Here is an 8,600-nt window from a genome sequence, read left to right on the forward strand (position 1 = left end):
TATTTTTTTTAAATAACACGTCATGTGAAAATTATATAACTAAGTTAGCCATTAGAACTTTATTCAAGCATTCAAAATAGAAAAATAATCCTTTATAAACAGTTAAATTGTACAAAAAAAAACAACATAAAATAATGTTATAGGAATTCAATCTGAATATAATTTGTTTCAAAACTAAGAACAAAGTAATTAATCTTAGCAAAATATAGTAGAGGAAATGATTAACAACAGAAAAGCCTTTTGAATACTGTTAATATTCTTTTTTTTTTATTGTATTAGTAGCTTTATATGACATAATTCCCCTTTGACAATGAAATAGCATAATTTTACTTTTTTTACGTTTTTTTTTAGAAATTTGAATTATAAGTACATTTTTCATAAAACATTCTGTTTGAAGAATTATTTTTTAAATTATAAAGTTTGATATTATAACAGGTGTATGAATATAAGTATGTAGATCTACGTACTGAATTTTAAAAAGTTAATTAATCCAAATTCACAATCAGAACCATGTTTTATTATTTTTTTTTATCCATTCATCTTCTTTCTTCTTCTTCGTTCTTAATTATTAATGTTGGAGGGGATCGAGATTTATCTGCCATTGGGTTTGAACTGGAGACTTTGTTCGAATTTATCAACCATGAGCTTTTTGCCGACTCGACCACGCCTCCAACACAATTAAGCGTTACGTGTCAACTGGTTATGCGCCATTGAGGCCATTGACTCCGATTTCAGCCTGCTTTTCTTTTTGGATTTGCTTCCATAGCCTTTGTCCAACCAAGAACAATCTACAAGGCAGCAGTTGTTTAATTTTGGAGTTGTCTCTCCTAGATGAGTTGCTGTCCCCAGCTAACGAGCCTCATCTGCCCGAGGGTTCGAACTCGAGACAATTTCGGTTTAGCAACCATGAGCTTTACCGACTCGACCACATTGACTCTTCAATATTTATACTAGATTGTAATGGGAATAGTATTTATATTGCATTGTTTTTTCCAATAAACACCCTGTTTTCTTTGAAGATGATTGGAGATGATTATCTTTGTCTTTATTTAAGCAATGCGAACAATTTAATATCTTTTTACAGTACAGATCTTTTCTCAACGGGTATTGAATTACTGGCACACCCCGATTTCCAAGGGGGCGACGATAGGATGTGAAAGATTTTTAAAAAGCTAGATTTAAGCTGAAATATTGAATTATACACAAAGTTAATGTAAATAAACGTCTGCAAGACTTTACACACTGATGTAACTGTTTTCTACCTCAATTGTGGCTTGCACCAACATAAAAACAGTTCTGAGATAGTGGCTGGTACAAACGGTTATTCATCCACAAAAATAACGAAATATGTAAATTGGGGTAGGGGGTGGTGGCAGTGGTGTAGCCAGGATCGTCTCAAAGGGAAAGGGGGGGGGGGGTGCAATTTTTACCCGGGGACAAACTTTCGATTTGCACCCCCCCCTCAAACTTTCGATTTGCACCCCCCCCCTCATACTTTATATATATATATATGTATATATATATATATATATATATATATATATATATATATATATATATATATACTGAGGGGTCTATGGGGGTGTTATGAACCCCCCCTAACCCCCCCCCCCCCTGCCTACACCAGTGGGTGGTGGGGTGAATGAAAAGAGTCGATACGGCGGTGAATCAGCTAAAATCCTAATAATCCTAACATGGAAACTACAGGCGATTCTCTTTACAATTATATAAATTATATAATATATATAATTATATAAATTATATAGTACATAAAAAGTGGCTCTCTAACAATAATACTTAAAACAATCTAATAACCCTGGCCTTGTAAGGGATGGAGGGGTGCGGAGGTGGGGTTGTAGCCTGAAAGACACTCGACCCGGCTGTTTAGTTTACCTGGACAGTTACATAAAACAAGTAATTAAAAAAAGTCTAGTGACAATTTTAGCGCAATTTCCTTGTGTTATCTAAAAATAGCTCTGTCGTAGCGTAAATCAAGAGCAGGGTATTACGAAACACCACTCTATCAGTCAGATAGCTGGCGAACGTACCCGGGTTCTTTTAGATGGTTATACACAGATGGCTTAAAGTCCTATAAATGGTTGCTAGCACAACAGTTAACGAGGACAAGTACTTATCGTCTAGGGGATACACTCGATGAACTCCTGATACCAACAACACATTTAATCCATATATAACTTTTAATATGTGTACAAATTCAAGATAAGACTCTAGCTTTATACAGAATAAAATGAATGAGTAAAATAACAAAAACCCAACTTACAATTTGAGGAAAAAACACTATGTTACACTATCACAGGATATGGCACTTAGGAAAATCACCACAGCTTATACGACACTACTTAAAGCACAAAATATTACTTAAAATCACAAGTAATAAAGGAAAAAATGCTGCTTAAAACTATAGGCTACAAAATAGCGACACTCAAGGCTTTCTCTCTCAAAGATGTCTGGTCTGACTTGCTGCTATGGACTGCTGCGATGGACTGCCTGCAGAGAAGTGTGCGCAGACCATTTGACACCTGAGGCAACATGGGAGGTCACCTTCAAAACATGAGACTATTGGTTGGGACAAAATGTGATACAGATATCAATGAATGCTTGAGTACCAGCTACTGTGTCGGATTACATGAAAAATGTAACAATTTAAATGGGTCTGCTGAGTGCAGATGTGTGCCTGGCTATGAAAAACAGAGTAGAAATTTGTCAAGGTAAACTATAATTAGCTAACATTTTCAGATCATGTATATTCTGTTATGTAAGCTCAATTGTAGAAAATAAATGATAATCTGATGAATTTATGTAAATATATTTACTACTAAGCTTTGAAAATGTAATTATATATGCATTCTCATTGGTTTTTTAATAGCTTTAATAAAATAATTTTTATTTAATTAACAATTATTTTTAGTCAATTACCTGTATGTTTTAAACAATCTATTTATGTTTATTATGATACATATTTAATCTTGTATTTAGTAAATTTTATTGGATAGAAAAGACTAAAAAAATTTTTGATATAATATGTTTTAAAAGAATTTAAAATTAAGAAAAATAAGTATGTCTTTTCTATTCTCCAAAAGTATGCAACAAAACACACTATGGCTTGGATTGTTCTTTGAAATGTCCTTGTGTCATGGAAAACACCATATGTTGTAATGGAACATCTGGTGCTTGTTTATGTTCTCCTGGATGGAATGGAACCAATTGTGAAAAAGATATAAATGAATGTGATGATATAAATTATTGCACTGAAGTACATGCAAGCTATTTTAATTTAAATGGATCTGCCGAATGTAGATGTGATAATGGTTATCGAAAGCTTTCCAGTGGAAAATGTCAAGGTTAAGTTGCACTCCTATGTTAAGAAGTAAAGCACACTCTCTAACCGTATCAAACATAGGAAAGGTGAAGTAGAATTCACTTGTTTTAGTTATCTCTGCATATTAAAGTATAGTATTTACAAATAGTGTGATTAGTAAACTAGTAAACTAATTTATATTTCAGAGGGATAAAAATGTAGACAAAATAACACAGTTCATACAATTTAAAAATTTATTTTAATAACATATAATGTTAACTGCGCACATTTTATACAGTTTATTTACTTTTCCCCCTAGCTTTATGTCCTAATTGTACAGAAGCAGAAGTTTGCTTTGATGAAACAGCTGATAAATGGACCTGTGGGTAAGATATACATTACGTGTGTTGCTTAATAACAACAATCAAAATAAAAACAAATTTCTACAAAGGAATAAAAAATGTATTTAAACTGATTTTAAAAATCAAAAACAACACTGTCCATTATTTAGGTGCATTTACAATTGTTTTTTTTTGTTTTTAGATTTAATGATTCACGTAAGTAAAACGTCTAATTACAGTTTGAACAAATTATCAAAAGTAAAGATTCTTTTTACGAATGAAACTATTATCATCCAGACATAATGTCTGTTGAAATCTCCAAACATAAAACACTAGTTATCATGGACAGGCAATTCAAATTTTTTTGGTAGTTATACAATATGCCCTGAATAGCTATGATAAAGTGTCTAAAAACGTCATATTTTTCTTCTATTCATAACTTTAAATTAGGGACCTATCCCTATGGTTGTGTCCAAAAGGATCAATCATTGCCAAAAAATAAAGAACTGGCATCAGCTAACTTATACATTGAAGATTTCATCCCATATCAGCTAAAGCTAATTAGCTCTGTTTGGGTATGTAAGTTTAATGAAATTATTATATTACTAGCCGTCCCGGCCAGGCCCTGCTCTGGCTTCTGTGAAAAACCTTTCTGTTAAAGACCATTACCTGTGTGTTTAGTAATCATCATAAACCCGGCATTGCCCACCCAAACCACAACCAACCAAAACAACAAAACGCAAACATAACGCTAACATAATTACAAATACAAACGAAAACAAAAACCTAACAACAAACCCAACCACAACCACAAACACCAATACAAAGACAAAGAGAAAAAAACGAAAAAGCAAACGAAAACAAACCAAATCCAAAAGCAAAACCAACCAAAAACACAAATACAAACCCAAACAAAAAAACACAAACAAAAACGAAAAAAGAAAGAACAAAAACGAACCAAATCAAAACGCAACCACTTACGCAAACCCACCTAAACACAAAGAAAACACTAACGCGAACATAAACGCCCGGGGCGGAATCACCTGTTTTAGCTTAATGAACGACTATAGTACCCCAACTTATTTATAGTCTTTTGCACTCACTTAAACGAACGCGCCTGTTTCAATTTGATGAACAATTATAATACTCCAAGCTTATCCTTAAAATACCTACAACATTTGCACTTGATCAATCCCCGCTAATTATGTAATTTTTTTTTTTCCCAACACCAAAACAAAGTAATTAAAAAGTAAATTGTTTTCCACAAAATGCAATGGTTTTATAAAGGGAAGTAATTGTGTTTTCCTAATTTATCAAAGGGAAGTGAGTGCTATAGGACTAAATAAAGACATAATTAGAACTGTTGTAAAAGATGATATTTTATTAAAACTTGTGTTTAATGAACATGCCGACAGTTATTACTATAATTTGAAAAATGAAAATTATTTCCCAACACTTTCAATAGTAATTTTTTAACTCATAAATTTAGAAAAATGCGCACGATAATTGTCTAACACTTAAATCCATCCAAGACCAACGACAAACATATGAGTTACATACAGAACTGAGCTTTATATATTAGACTAGGCATACTGCCTAGCTTCGCTTTGGTTTTCAAAAACATTTGATAATTTAAATAATAATTATTTGCTGATGGATGAGGCGTGGAGTGCTTAAATCTAAACAGTAATGCTAATTTTAGAGAAGATGTATGTTCTTTAACCTTTAACATCCGCTTGCAGAGAAAGTATTCGAGAGTACGCAATTTATAACTAAAATGGAAATAGAACTACAGAGGTTCCATGAACAGTATATCTCATAATTTATATTACATTGACTTTTAAAATTATTTTTTTATTTAATTATGATACGAAGCTTAATTAACAACTTATTTTTTTCTAAAACAAATGCTATACTTTGTCGTTTTTGTTTCCGTTTAAAATAGTATACAATTATTTGAAAAATAATTATTTAAAAAGGTTACCTCCCTTGAAAATTAACCGAATGAGGAATGTCTGTGTTTACTTTTTTTTAAAACAAATAGTTACTATGCTTACATAAGAAAATACGATATATAAACATATTTAACGACTACAATGGCTTTTTCCGACGGGAATAAAGTTTTTTTGTTATCCTCGAGGGTCGGTCTCCGACCTCAAATAATATTAAGGGGATCGATCGGCAATTTATTTATATATATCTCATATAAGGAGAATTTCACTCGCGGTCATCTTTTAGCACTGGTCGAGGGCTTTGAGTCTGACCAACAGTTTTTCCATACGGCCTAGTCATCTATAGAAGTGTATGCAAAACATTAGCATGATGTACAGAGGTTAAGTAACGTAAAAAATTGTGTTGAAATTACCGTTTTCCCCATAAAATACAAAGATTATATAGGGAAATACGACTGGTCAGTTTTGACCGCTTTACGAAGTTTTCCCAGATATGCCGAGTTTTTTGTGACACCCCACGGTGTTCTCCTACCACCACACAAAATTTCAAGGGGGGTCGTCGGAGGAAATTTTTTTTCGTAATAGAGCTCATATAAAGAGAATTTCACTCGCGGTCACTTTTTAGCCCTCGTCGAGGGCTTTGAGTGTAACCGACAGTTTTCCCTAAAGGTCAAGCCATTGACCTAGGAGCATGCAAAAAATTAGCCAGATATAATGAGCTTAAGTACCCTAAAGTCTGAGTTGAAATGACCCTCTGTTTTTCCCATAAAATACAAAGATTATATAGGGAAATACAACTGGTCAGTTTTGACCGCTTTACGAAGTTTTCCCAGATATGCCGAGTTTTTTGTGACACCCCTAGGTGTTCTTCTACCACCTCACAAAATATCAAGGGTGTCGTCGGAGGAAATTTTTTTTCGTATTAGAGCTCATATAAAGAGAATTTCACTCGCGGTCACTTTTTAGCCCTCGTCGAGGGCTTTGAGTGTAACCGACAGTTTTCCCTAAAGGTCAAGCCATTGACCTAGGAGCATGCAAAAAATTAGCCAGATATAATGAGATTAAGTACCCTAAAGTCTGAGTTGAAATGACCTTCTGTTTTTTCCCATAAAATACAAAGATTATATAGGGAAATACAACTGGTCAGTTTTGACCACTTTACGAAGTTTTCCCAGATATGCCGAGTTTTTTGTGACACCCCTAGGTGTTCTTCTACCACCTCACAAAATATCAAGGGGGGTCGTCGGAGGAAATTGTTTTTCGTAATAGAGCTCATATAAAGAGAATTTCACTCGCGTTCACTTTTTAGCCCTCGTCAAGGGTTTGAGTCAAACCGACAGTTTTCCCTAAAGGTCAAGCCATTTACCTAAGAGTATGCAAAAAATTAGCCAGATATACTGAGTTTAAGTACCCTAAAATCCGCGTTGAAATGACCCTATGTTTTTCCCATAAAATACAAAGATTATATAGGGAAACACGACTGGTCAGTTTTGACCCCTTTACGAAGTTTTCCCAGATATGCCGAGTTTTTTGTGACACCCCACGGTGTTCTCCTACCACCACACAAAATTTCAAGGGGGGTCGTCGGAGGAAATTTCTTTTCGTAATATAGCCCATATAAGGCGCCGGTCAGTCGAGGTCAGTTTTAACCCCCTCTCCGTAGACTTTTCGGCCAACCGTCACCGGCCCTCGTGTTCTATAGACCCAAGGCACCATCGTGCCAAATTTGACGCGCCTGCGGCGCCGGGAAGTGCACTATCGGGCACCTGACCACTTTGCTTTATATATATAGATTATTATAAATTGAAATATATATTTTACTCTTTCAGACATTATTTATGCATGTCAGTCAATATCTTCACCCTTTTTATGCTATATGGGTTTCTGTTAAAATATTTTTCTAAACAGATAACAGTTAATGGTCTTATAAGTTTTGAAGAAGAGTATTCCAGCTTTAACCCACAAAAGTTGCCAGTGTTAGACAAAAACTTAAATCAGCGCAGTCTGTTGGCTGTGTACTGGACTGATCTTGATGTTAACGAGGATGATAATTGTGAAGTTTACTATCAGGTAGTTTATATCATTCCAGTATTGTGAAACATACTTTTTATTTATTATTTCAATTCATTATGAATTTGTTCTAATTTCGTCTTATCAAATTTTTAAATAGTTTATGTGTATATTTTATTTATACTTTTGTTGAAAATTTTAGTAGTTAAATAATTGTAAACTTAACCATGAACACACAGTTAAACCTATTATTTTCAGATGTATGATTTGTATTCTAATAACACTTTGGGCACAGCTGTTTTTACTAAAGCCAATGCAGATGTTATGGCTCTCACAGAAAATAAAAGCTACAATGCTACAACAGTAATTGTGGTTACATGGGTTAATGTACCAGCACATGGAAGTGTGGATGAGGTATTTTGATTTTAGCACACATCTTCTTTTTATTTGTCTAAATGAAAGTTCTATTTTATTGCAAATTAGAGTATTGCTTTGCATATATGTGGCTATATAGAATGCAATATGGGATGGGCACAAAAACAATTATTATCTGCTATTGTAACTATTATTGACCAATTTCCTACACCCCATAAATTTTGCGTGTCATTGTTACATGTTTTTAAACATTTGTTTATATGCAACAAAATCTGAAATCATATTACATTGAATGTTTTTCTTGTTTCTTCATAGCGTGTCTCATTCCAATGTGTCATAATATCAGATGGACATACAACATATGCCATATACATCTATATCCAAGGTGCAATGAAATTCAAACCCTTATCAGCTAGAAATGTTGAAGTCGGTTGGGCAAATTTTAGCTTTGATACCTCACTTACAAGTTACTACAGATTTGATACAGTTTTGGGGAACACTGGTAAATAGTCTATATTACTAAAGACTCAAGATAAGTAGTAGTAAATGAGCATTGATTTTATAAAACTGGTCTATATTGATTTCATGAAAAGCACTAAATTT

This window comes from Physella acuta, unplaced genomic scaffold (assembly GCF_028476545.2).
Source record: "Physella acuta isolate Inbredline_101_S28 unplaced genomic scaffold, ASM2847654v3 ptg000822l, whole genome shotgun sequence".
Lineage (NCBI taxonomy): Eukaryota > Metazoa > Mollusca > Gastropoda > Physidae > Physella > Physella acuta.